This window comes from Periplaneta americana, chromosome 4 (assembly GCF_040183065.1).
Source record: "Periplaneta americana isolate PAMFEO1 chromosome 4, P.americana_PAMFEO1_priV1, whole genome shotgun sequence".
In the NCBI taxonomy this organism is placed as follows: domain Eukaryota; kingdom Metazoa; phylum Arthropoda; class Insecta; order Blattodea; family Blattidae; genus Periplaneta; species Periplaneta americana.
Genome location: NC_091120.1, coordinates 195991776 through 196005389, shown reverse-complemented (window position 1 = coordinate 196005389; position 13614 = coordinate 195991776). Strand labels below are relative to the sequence as shown.

General features: G+C 31.9%; 1 protein-coding gene across 7 annotated transcripts in view; it reads left to right on the top strand.

The window, feature by feature from the left end:
- PDZ-GEF (PDZ domain-containing guanine nucleotide exchange factor) overlaps positions 1-13614 on the top strand; it is a 504712-nt gene that overhangs the window by 161123 nt on the left and 329975 nt on the right. The gene's annotated exons all lie outside the window — the stretch shown is intronic.

Below are 13614 nucleotides of genomic sequence, written 5' to 3'. Positions count from 1 at the left end.
AAAATTGACACATTTTTATATGATATCGCAACAAATCTCGATAAATATTTTCCATTTCGTCACATATTGATGAATCGATATTTCATGTCCTGCAAGTATCTGTAAATAGAAACACGTACTAGAAACGTGTTACTGCTAATATTACGTGCTGCACTCAAGTTACGGGGCACCCTATGGGGTATATTGTGTTTGGTCGGGTGTGGCCGAGATGCCTGACCGTGTATTGGTTAGGAATCAATACCAGATGTGTCCCAAGCGCGGATACAGCTGGAAGAAAATCTGGTTCGTTGCGGTTAGTTTCTCTATCGATTCTACTCATGTCGATTAACCAAACAAGTGTCATAAATCGATATATACTCAATGGTCCCATCCGTCAATGCAGTAGCGGACCGTAACCTGTTTTCAAGACCTCTTTTTTTTTTACATAATTAGAAATGACTTTGAAAGATCCCGGAGGTTCATTGCCGCTCTCACATAACCCTGTCATTAGTCCCTATCCTGAACAAGATTTATCCAGTCCCTAACATCATATCCCACATCTTCAAGTTCATGTTAATATTATCCTCCCCAAAGGTATTTTTCCGTCACGTTTCCACTATACGTATTTCTGGATTCACCCATACGTGCTACATGCTCTATTGAATTGATTTATCTGAAATACAAATTATGCTTTCTGAAATAGACTTGATTTATCTGAAATACAAATGATGCTTTCTGAAATAGAATTGATTTATCTGAAATACAAATTCTGCTTTTTGAAATAGAATTGATTTATCTGAAATACAAATGATGCTTTCTGAAATAGCATTGATTTATCTGAAATACAAATTATGCTTTCTGAAATAGAATTGATTTATCTGAAATACAAATTATGCTTTCTGAAATAGAATTGATTTATCTGAAATACAAATGATGCTTTCTGAAATAGAATTGATTTATCTGAAATACAAATGATGCTTTCTGAAATAGAATTGATTTATCTGAAATACAAATGATGCTTTCTGAAATAGAATTGATTTATCTGAAATACAAATTATGCTTTCTGAAATAGAATTGATTTATCTGAAATACAAATTATGCTTTCTGAAATAGAATTGATTTATCTGAAATACAAATTATGCTTTCTGAAATAGAATTGATTTATCTGAAATACAAATGATGCTTTCTGAAATAGAATTGATTTATCTGAAATACAAATTATGCTTTCTGAAATATAATTGATTTGTCTGAAATACAAATTATGCTTTCTGAAATATAATTGATTTATCTGAAATACAAATGATGCTTTCTGAAATATAATTGATTTATCTGAAATACAAATGATGCTTTCTGAAATAGAATTGATTTATCTGAAATACAAATGATGCTTTCTGAAATAGAATTGATTTATCTGAAATACAAATGATGCTTTCTGAAATAGAATTGATTTATCTGAAATACAAATGATGCTTTCTGAAATAGAATTGATTTATCTGAAATGCAAATGATGCTTTCTGAAATATAATTGATTTATCTGAAATACAAATGATGCTTTCTGAAATAGAATTGATTTATCTGAAATACAAATTATGCTTTCTGAAATATAATTGATTTATCTGAAATACAAATGATGCTTTCTGAAATAGAATTGATTTATCTGAAATACAAATGATGCTTTCTGAAATATAATTGATTTATCTGAAATACAAATGATGCTTTCTGAAATAGAATTGATTTATCTGAAATACAAATGATGCTTTCTGAAATATAATTGATTTATCTGAAATACAAATGATGCTTTCTGAAATAGAATTGATTTATCTGAAATACAAATTATGCTTTCTGAAATATAATTGATTTGTCTGAAATACAAATTATGCTTTCTGAAATATAATTGATTTATCTGAAATACAAATGATGCTTTCTGAAATAGAATTGATTTATCTGAAATACAAATGATGCTTTCTGAAATAGAATTGATTTATCTGAAATACAAATGATGCTTTCTGAAATGCAATTGATTAATCTGAAATACAAGTGATACTTTCTGAAATACATCTGGAAAAGGTGTAGTTGACAGTCATTTCGGATTTTTCCCCTGCAGAATTTACTAAGTCCCTTAAGTGGGATAGTGACAACGAAGTGAGACAAATGGACTTAGACTAGGAGTTTTCACAATGGATAAGGTGAGTCACAAGTTCTCTTGGAAGGACGCGATTACTCCTGTACCTTTTAGCTTACACTTACTGCTTTCTCCCTCTTTGATGCATTGATTGATTGTACTCATCCTGCCTATTGTAAGCCTTTGTATATAATCCTTAAATCCATCCTTATATAACCTAAAAATTATATACCAAGACGTTTCACAGAATTCACATTTTTTTAGTGAAATAATATACTTAAGATTTGTTTCTTCTTTTCAGGTAAGTTGCAGTTGGCATCTAGCTGGATCTGTAGATGAGAAAATTTGTCTTCCATGAATAAGGTCAGTCCATCTGAAATAGCTTGTTCCAGGAATTAATAGCAAATAGCTTATAGACATAATAGCGGAAACTCTTGCGAAATCGATACTAACTCGCTCTGGTGGCACGAAGTTAACACTAACATCCCGCCCTGATCAGCTGTTATAGGTACAATGTGACGGTTATATAATAATTACAAATTTCTTATCTTAACACCATAAAAAATTGGGTGTAAGAAGAAGTATTTGTGCTGTATATAGATGTAATAATTTTACAGACAACAAAGCAATCTAAAGTCTTTCTACCGGTTTACAAGAAATAAAGAAATGTAAGTATCACTTGTAAAATGAGGTTACATTTCTTTGTCTATTAATTATGTGTATATTTGTATATTTTATGCTCGACCATGCCGAAATGTAGTAATTATACATCTGGTAGCAGACCTTTAATGCATGTCATTAAAGTACACCTACTCATTAAAGGTCAGGTATTTCAGCCAATGACGACTCAGGTTACAAAAGTTCAGCCAATGACAGGTCAGCTTTCTACCGTTATAAAACCGCAAGTATCGATTATTCTCGGATATGCAATGGAAAGAGAATTAGCGAAAAGTCACGGAGGCTGGAAATCCAATACTGTCGCAGAAGGTTATGTTCTGTTACTATAATAATTAGCGTTAATTGCAAATAATATTCAAATAAATTCAATTTGTCATCTCGTTTTTCAATGTCGAATTCAATAATCAAGGTTTTAATATTATAATATTATCAAGTTTAACGGGACTACGTCAAGGTCAATGACATTATTGTTCCTCGGAAAAAATCAATACTTTCGCGTCTGCACACATCTCACAATTCACGACCTAGAACAAGGTTACTTCCGATCTTGTCAGTTACAAATGAAATGTATACATCTGAATACCGGTAATTTCAAGTTAGAAATATGGTCGAGCATAAAAAGTCGTATGAAACTCGCCTATAATGGTAATTAAGAAGCTCGTATGAAAATTATGAAACTCGCTTGCGCTCGTTTCATAAATATCCATACTCGATTCTTAATTACTATCATTATAGGCTCGTTGCATAATGTACTATTACGTTATGGCTATATTGTAATTATATCATATGGTAACTGATTTTTATTATTTCCTTTAGATCAGAGTATTTAAATAAAAGCTATGTACAGAAATACTTCAGAAACAAAAATTTGTTAAGCCAGTTCTAAGCATTCATTATACAACTAGCCGTACCCGTGCGCTTCACTGCACTTCTTAGAAATAAATATAAAATAATTCCATAATTAAAATAGGACATTTGGTCCAGGGAACATCTGTGTTCGATAGAAAAATAAATCGTTCAATATGTTACTTAATTGAAATTGTAGGCTATTTAAATAATAATTAATATACCATCATTTTGGTCCAGTGAGCACTCATTTGGTGCAAGGATAATTTCTTTAACGTGTTTCTTAATTCTTATTATATGGAAATAATTAAAATAGGATGATTAGGTTCAGGGAACATCCATTTTTGGTGCGAGGGTAATTCGTTTAAAATTTTTCTGCGTTGGTGTTGAATGTATCCTTTAACAGATCACTCCAAATTAATGTCAATATACAGTGGATTGTGAAAGAAGATAATTTTTTATGTTGGCCTCACTATACATCTCTTTTTTCTTAAGTTCATTTATATACTCTTCGACATCTATGGTCATGTGTGTTTAGAAAGTGTGTTGTACATGGCTTGTGTTCTTGTAACTGATTATAGATTTTGATTAATGTTTATCGTATTGGTAATTGAGGCGGTGATGAATCCTGGCATGTAAAATTCAAATCTGACATTTGCCTTTATGACTAAGGGAAACCATGAAAAACCCCAGTCAGATTGGTCGGCCACGGGGTTTGAACCCGTGACATCCCGAATGCGTGTCTCAAAGCTACCGTCTGTGATTAATGTTTTTCGTATTGGTAATTGAGGCGGTGATGAATCCTGGCATGTAAAATTCAAATCTGACATTTGCCTTTATGACTAAGGGAAACCATGAAAAACCCCAGTCAGATTGGTCGGCCACGGGGTTTGAACCCGTGACATCCCGAATGCGTGTCTCAAAGCTACCGTCTGTGATTAATGTTTTTCGTATTGGTAATTGAGGCGGTGATGAATCCTGGCATGTAAAATTCAAATCTGACATTTGCCTTTATGACTAAGGGAAACCATGAAAAACCCCAGTCAGATTGGTCGGCCACGGGGTTTGAACCCGTGACATCCCGAATGCGTGTCTCAAAGCTACCGTCTGAGCCAACTCGCTCGGTTGTGCATCATTGTTTATGTTAATGAAAAATGAAAATGAATGTGGTACAAAAATATTATTTTAGGAAACACAGGAAAAGAATATGTGTGAATTATGAGCACAGGAACGGTATTTCGTGACATTTTGTAAAATAACTCAGCTCCAGTAAGCTTAATGGTAAAATGCTAATTATTACTCCTTATGTGCTGTATTTTTGGTCGAGTAAAAATTCTCATCTTTACGACAAAACTCTTAAAAGTACTATTATGTTCTGTGGACAAAAAGAAAGTGAAGTGTATGAAATTAGATAGGATAGTTACTACTAAGATTTATTTCAAATCATCCGTCCTCAAGTGAGGTTGACCTCTGGGATCCGGAATTAACAAACATAAAAGATGAAGAGAAATGAAACGAGCAAAATAATGATTCGATTTGTACATTAAAACAAAAATTTACGTGTTAACATATAGATTATAGTGTAGAATTTGAAGAGAGGCCTTCAGAATTTCCATTACAATCTTCTGAACCTCATAAAAGGGAATTTTAAAGGATTTAAGGATATTACGTGTAAATTTTGGTAAACAACCCCTCGCTCCAAATAGTAAGCCTCTAACATCCCAGTTGTCAAGCGAAATGCCATATTTTTCACTGAGATATGGAAGATAAGGTAAATATTTAGCTCGCTTGTCATCATTTGTCTGCAGTGCTTGATTCGTGTCTCGTTCAAAGCAAATTGTAGGGTCTAAGACCATCGCTTTCTGGCTTCTTCTATTGATGGCAATTATATCGACTCTTCTATGAGAATCATCTTCAGACACACAATGAATCTCCTCATGTACTTCCCATCCTCTGTTTCTTAGCAGGTTGGCAACTGCTGTACAGGCACGATGGTGTCTGTTGTAGCTCTCCATTCTTACAGAACCCCAGGACGTGGCCAAGTGTTTCAGTCTCGCTTGCATGTTAACATTATTCTTGAAAAATCGAAAATTACCAAAAAAAATTATTGCAGATTTATTAATAGTATAGTTAAGTATGTAATATTATTTATAAATGAACCGATTAGAGCAAAAGTGGTGTAAGTCAAAATTGGATAATGAGGTTTAAAGTAAAAATTCTGTAAAATAGAGCGCAAAGTAGCAGTTAATATGGCTTTCTTGCTATCCACTGACTACTAATAGTTTCAATAAATTGAATATTAATTGCTACTTTGCGCTGTATTTTACAGAATGTTTACTTTAACCCTCATTACCCATTTTTGACTTACACCACTTCTGCTCTGAACGTCTCAAATGTCCTACAAAATAAGTAGGCCTACTGTGTAATATTTTTGAAGGTTAGTATGGATTAATACAGCTTACTCTGTAATGTAGGTATATAGCCTGAACGTTTTCTAGGCTGTGCCCAGTACAGTACAAAAGTTCACGGCTTTCTAAATGCATATGATCCCTTTTGTTAGCTCAGAGTTCAAGAGATGTCTGTAATTGCTTTCCATAATTAATTGTTTAATGACGCATTGGATTCATATTTCATCAGTACAGAACTTAATTTATCTGCGTTGTTATTATGGAGAGATTAATGTATTCGAATTTGAGAGCACGTGTTGTTTTTCATTTGTTCTGTTGTGGTAGACAGGGGGATTTGTGGTCGGTGATGAAGCAATAAACAACGCCAGTTTTCGTAAATATCGCCGTGTTTGCGCGTTGTGTGTTTTATATATAAAATATTACCGATGCAAACGTAACGGGAAATGTTACAGCATTAAAATAATTAGTGGATAAATTAACATCAATTTATTAAACTGCATAAGATTAGATAAACATTTGGATTTTGTTGCGTATAGCGCCTGCGATGATGACATCAAAATTCGCTGAATGATTTCAGGCCTGCGTACGTTGGATACATTAATAAATTAGTAGATATATTTGCAAGTTCCATTCTTCTAGTCAGAGCAAAGTCGGTTAATTTCGTGATACTAAGGTTTTGGTGCAAGAATAAAGTTCAAAATTTTTTTAATGTACGTACTTTATTAGGGTTCACGAAGTTACATATCAGCATTTTTACCTCAAATAAATTTATACAATAGTTACAAACAAAGTTAAAAGTTAAAAAGTAAAGGTGATAGTGCATCTCCCTGCTTTAGCCCGCAGTGAATTGGAAAAGCATCAGATAGAAACTGACCTATATGCCATTAGGAAAGTTCAGGCTAACAGGCAGGGTTTGGAATTGAACGGGTTACATCAGCTTCTTGTCTATGCGGATGACGTGAATATGTTAGGAGAAAATACACAAACGAGTAGGGAAAATACGGAAATTTTACTTGAAGCAAGTAAAGCGATCGGTTTGGAAGTAAATCCCGAAAAGACAAAGTATATGATTATGTCTCGTGACCAGAATATTGTACGAAATGGAAATATAAAAATTGGAAATTTATCCTTCGAAGAGGTGGAAAAATTCAAATATCTTGGAGCAACAGTAACAAATATAAATGACACTCGGGAGGAAATTAAACGCAGAATAAATATGGGAAATGCGTGTTATTATTCGGTTGAGAAGCTCTTATCATCCAGTCTGCTGTCAAAAAAATCTGAAAGTTAGAATTTATAAAACAGTTATATTACCGGTTGTTCTGTATGGTTGTGAAACTTGGACTCTCACTCTGAGAGAGGAACATAGGTTAAGGGTGTTTGAGAATAAGGTGCTTAGGAAAATATTTGGGGCTAAGCGGGATGAAGTTACAGGAGAATGGAGAAAGTTACACAACACAGAACTGCACGCATTGTATTCTTCACCTGACATAATTAGGAACATTAAATCCAGACGTTTGAGATGGGCAGGGCATGTAGCACGTATGGGCGAATCCAGAAATGCATATAGAGTGTTAGTTGGGAGACCGGAGGGAAAAATACCTTTAGGGAGGCCGAGACGTAGATGGGAGGATAATATTAAAATGGATTTGAGGGAGGTGGGGTATGATGATAGAGACTGGATTAATCTTGCACAGGATAGGGACCGCTGGCGGGCTTATGTGAGGGCGGCAATGAACCTTCGGGTTCCTTAAAAGCCATTTGTAAGAAAGTAAGTAAGTAAGTAAGTTACAAACAAAGTGGATCAAAGAAGATAAATTTAGTGAATATAAATATATTGTTGTAGGTGTACCGCAAGGAACAATTTTGGGACCTATTTTATTTCTAATATATGTTAATGATTTGCTAAATATAAATTTATAAATATTTATTTACTAATATGCTGATGATACAGTAGTTATTTTCAGTGGCTTTTCTTGGCAAGAAGCATATAGAAATAAACTGCCAGTGTTAAAAATTAAAAAAAATTAGCGATGAATATAGACTACACAGTGAAAATTGTTTAGATCCCAAAAGTTGTAACTGTCCACCATTGCAAGAATATGTGAAATATCTGGTATCATTATTGATCAAAATTTAAAATTCACTTATCTTTGTAAGAGGCTTCGTAAAACAATTTATAAATTCGTTGATCTTCAATGCTACTTATCCATTGGAGTTCTACGAAATATTTATTTGGCCATTTTTCAGTCTATCATTCAATATGGCATTATTGTTTGGGATGGAAGTACAAAAATTAATATTAGTCCGTTAAATTTACTACAAAAACGAATAATTAAAATTTGTTTGAAGAAACGTTTTGATTATCCAACTAAATTAATTTATTCTGAATGTAATTATTTAATATTGAACAAATTTATAAATATACTCTATTAAAATTTTATCATAAAAATCGTAATAAATTTATATTACAGCCACATAATCATGACACAAGACGAAATAATAATTCAACATTAGTATAACCTAAATGTTTCACATCTGCTGGTCTAAAGCATAGCATTAATTTTGGCTCTCGGTTCTATAATTCTTTAGCTAAATTACATCCAGAACTTCTAACATGTAACGCACTAACATATAACAAGAAAATTAGAAACGTGTTAATGTCTTCAATTTGATTAAATAAATTTATAGCCTATGTAGGCAAAATGAATTAATCAGCAGATATTATATTTGTATTCTATAATTTTGGAATATATATTTTTTCATAAATTGTTCTACTTTATTCACGTACGATATTATTCTTCTCTAAGTTAATATTATATAATATAATTTCATTGTAGCTGTAATTTTAATTTTAGTTCCTATTTTATTTTATTTTCTATATTCCTCTTATAGTAATAATATATTATATTATATAATTTCATTGTAGCTGTAATTTTAATTTTAGTTCGTATTTTATTTTATTTTCTATAATCCTCTTATATTAATAATATATTATAATATATAATTTCATTGTAGCTATAATTTTAATTTTAGTTCGTATTTTATTTTATTTTCTATATTCCTCTTATATTAATAATATATTATATTATATTATATAATTTCATTGTAGCTGTAATTTTAATTTTAGTTTCTATTTTATTTTATTTTCTATATTCCTCTTATATTAATGATATATTATATTATATAATTTCATTGTAGCTGTAATTTTAATTTTAGTTCCTATTTTATTTTATTTTCTATATTCCTCTTATATTAATAATATATTATATTATATAATTTCATTGTAGCTGTAATTTTAATTTTAGTTCGTATTTTATTTTATTTTCTATATTCCTCTTATAATAATATAACTTATTGTATTATATAATTTCATAGTAGCTGTAATTATATTTTTCGTTCCTATTTTATTTTATTTTCCATATTCCTCTTATATTAATGATATATTATATTATATAATTTCATTGTAGCTGTAATTTTAATTTTAGTTCCTATTTTATTTTATTTTCTATATTCCTCTTATATTAATAATATATTATATTATATAATTTCATTGTAGCTGTAATTTTAATTTTAGTTCGTATTTTATTTTATATTATTTTCTATATTCCTCTTATAATAATATAACTTATTGTATTATATAATTTCATAGTAGCTATAGTTCCTATTTTATTTTATTTTATTTTCTATATTCCTCTTATATTAATGATATATTTTATTATATAATTTCATTGTAGCTGTAATTTTAATTTTAGTTCCTATTTTATTTTATTTTCTATATTCCTCTTATATTAATAATATGTTATATTGTATAATTTCACTGTAGCTGTAATTTTAATTTTAGTTCCTATTTTATTTTATTTTCTATATTCCTCTTATATTAATAATATATCTGAACTGGGACCGAACACGAGCGCAGCTTATTCGGTCCTCAAATTTTGTTAATATTACTTATCTTCTTTTTTATATTGATTGTATTATTTTATTTCTATTTCTATTGTTGTAATTATATTCTGTATATTTAAATTTAAATAATAAATAAATAAACAAACAAATAAATAAAGTTCTGAAAATAGTGACAATTAGCGTCCCGACTGATATTATTGCGGGATTTGAGACTACAAAGCCAAAATCGTGATTGTCCCGCGAAAATCGGAACTTGTGGTAACTCTATGCGAATCCGCGTTCTGTAGGTTAAAAAGAAGAGAAAGACGGTTAAAATATCTGAGTCTTCAAAGGCCATTTTTTATATCGGAAATTGAACGAGAGGTTAAGACACCCCGTGAAGAAACACGATGAGCATACCTGCAGTTTCCTTAGCGTGGGTGGAGGGGGGGGTTCTTTTATGCAGACCCCTCGTCTTAATGCTCTTTCTGTGATGCCTGGCGCTTTTTGTCTGTTATTGTAGTCTAAGTGGGTCTTGTGAAGTGAAAAGAGTCCTTGAAAATCGTTTCACAGTATCGCAGAGGAAGTAGCTCGTGGTTTCCCTGGAATGCCAGTACGAAATATCTTCGACTCGTCGTTATAGACTGTTCGTTTTATCGCCACGTGATTTGAGTCAGGCGATATATCAACGGAATTCGGAGTTATGTCGGTTTTGCTTGCAGGCGTGTTTTTTCTCTACCATATTCATCACTTATCACAGATACAGTTCTAGCTCACATAGAGATGGTATGGGTTTGGGATAATCGCTTTTCGTCGATTGGAAGGAATTTAATGTTTTAAATCGAAATATAGTATAAAATGTTTAGCATATACAGGGACATCACTTTCTTTTTACTAATATTTTTAACATTAACCTGGCTATACTCGGAAACACTGTTGCCACCTTCCATTACAGGAGTTTGATGTTACTAGTGCAATATGTAAACAAATCATTTTACTAGGTATAGGAGGAGAGAAAAGTAGTGTATCCATTTATGTTGTAGGGAAATACGATATTACGATTTTCAGTTTGATCATCACTTTTACGGAATTTATCAAAATACAGCAGAGTAGTAACATTTTTTTTCAAAAACTCAACTTTTGAACGGCTATGTTCGTTATGTAATGTCTACTTTATTTAGCATATTAATTATTGATGTTATCATACAATATAGAGAGTGCATTTAAATTGAGGGGCTCATAAGTAAAGGGCTGTAAGTGCACTTAAGTTACTTTTGAGAAAATGGGGTTTAAATATTTAAGCTTTCGTAAAATCGGTGAAATTTTTTATTTAAATTTTAATGTGTGATGGGATTAAAATATCCCTTTGCCACTAAAATTTTAGATACTTTTTCTTACACTGGATGCACTTAACTCATGTTATTACAAATGTCACTAGCATTCCTTTGCTTCTAGCCACCTCAATTCAAAATAAGCTAATCTGAATTGTTAAACAAGTTGCTGAAAATGGTTGCCGTTCATTACAATGAAGGCTTCAATTCTTTACGCATATTATTAAAAACATTTTGAAGCATATTCTCTGAAATTGAATTTATCGTTTCTTGAATATAATTTTTAGTACGATATTATTAATATAGGTTCTTTCTTCTGTAGAAAACGCAATCATATTTATGAAACACACTATACACTGCAGTGTTTACTTCACTGCTTGAAGACTTCGAATGCAACAGCGGCCGTAAGTTTGTGTGTCTGACGGGAGTAAGGACATTAGTGAAGGGGTGGGAGTGAAGTACAGTCAGAAATGCAGGTACAATAAAAATGCAAGTAAAAATAAAATGATGTCCCTGTAGAAATAGGTAGCAGCTAAAGTGAAACTTTTTATTGCGAATGGTTCATTTATCGAAGCCTCATGTCCACACCTGTGTAGTAACGGTTAGCACGTCTGGCCGCGAAACCAGGTGGCCCGTGTTCGATTCCCGGTCGGGGCAAGTTACCTGTTTGAGGTTTTTTCCGGGGTTTTCCCTCAACCCAATATCAGCAAATGCTGGGTTACTTTCGGTGCTGGACCTCGGACTCATTTCACTGGCATTATCACCTTCATCTCATTCAAACGCTAAATAACTTAAGATGTTGATAAAGCGTCATAAAATAACCTATTAAAAGAAAAACAATCGAAGCCTCATGCTGTGAGAACCACGAGGAATGTAACGTCACTTCAGTCTCTGCTCGTAGGTACAGATGATTTTTTTATAATGAACTCCTATTTGTACCTATAGGCTATATTTACTATAATTATATTTGAGACACATTCTCTCCGACAACGTTAGATTAGGGTAACCTGAGTTTATTTTTAATATACGAAATTTCTAGAAATATATGTAGTCAAGTTTGGCCACTTGTGTAGCTCAGTCGGCTAAGGCGCTTGCTTGCCGGTCCACAGTTGCGCTCGGGCATGAATTCGATTCCCGCTTGGGCTGTTTATCTGGTTGGGTTTTTTTCCGAGGTTTTTCCTCAACCATAAGGCAAATGTCAGGTATTCTATGGCGAACCCTCGGCCTCATCTCGCCAAATATCATCTCGCTATCACCAATTTCTTCGACGCTAAATAACCTAGTAGTTGATACAGCGTCATTAAATAACCAAGTAAAAAAATAGAGTCAAGTTAGGTTAAGTTTACTTCAATTTGATTTTCCATAATTAGAATTTCCAGGAAGATCGATGTCACGCTCGGTTGGATTAAATTAGGTTACTTCCAATTTAATGTTTAATATTTGAAAGTTATAGGAAGATAGATAGCGTCAGGTTAGGTTAGGTTACTTCCAATTTAATGTTTAATATTTGAAAGTTATAGGAAGATAGATAGCGTCAGGTTAGGTTAGGTTACTTTCAATTTAATGTTTAATATTTGAAAGTTATAGGAAGATAGATAGCGTCAGGTTAGGTTAGGTTACTTTCAATTTAATGTTTAATATTTGAAAGTTATAGGAAGATAGATAGCGTCAGGTTAGGTTAGGTTACTTTCAATTTAATGTTTAATATTTGAAAGTTATAGGAAGATAGATAGCGTCAGGTTAGGTTAGGTTACTTTCAATTTAATGTTTAATATTTGAAAGTTATAGGAAGATAGATAGCGTCAGGTTAGGTTAGGTTACTTTCAATTTAATGTTTAATATTTGAAAGTTACAGGAAGATAGATAGCGTCACGTTAGGTTAGGTTACTTTCAATTTAATGTTTAATATTTGAAAGCTATAGGAAGATAGATAGCGTCAGGTTAGGTTAGGTTACTTTCAATTTAATGTTTAATATTTGAAAGTTATAGGAAGATAGATAGCGTCACGTTAGGTTAGGTTACTTTCAATTTTATATTTAATAGGTTATCTGAAATTACTAGGAAGATAGACAACGTCAGGCTAAGCTAGGTTAGATTATCTTCAATTTGATTTTTAATATCTAAAATTTACAGAAATATAGATAGCGTCAGGTTGGGTTAGATTAAGTTAGGTGATCTTCAATTTGATTTTTAATATTTGAAATTTACTGAAAGATAGATAGCGTCTCTCTTGGTTTAAGTCTATTAAGTTATTGAATTCGTGTTTTTAATAACTATGGGAAGAGAATCTGTTCTTCGTCACAATTCACTTATAGTTTGGTTCAGTGTTCACCACAAACTGTGACGTAAATTAGTAACGAAAAAG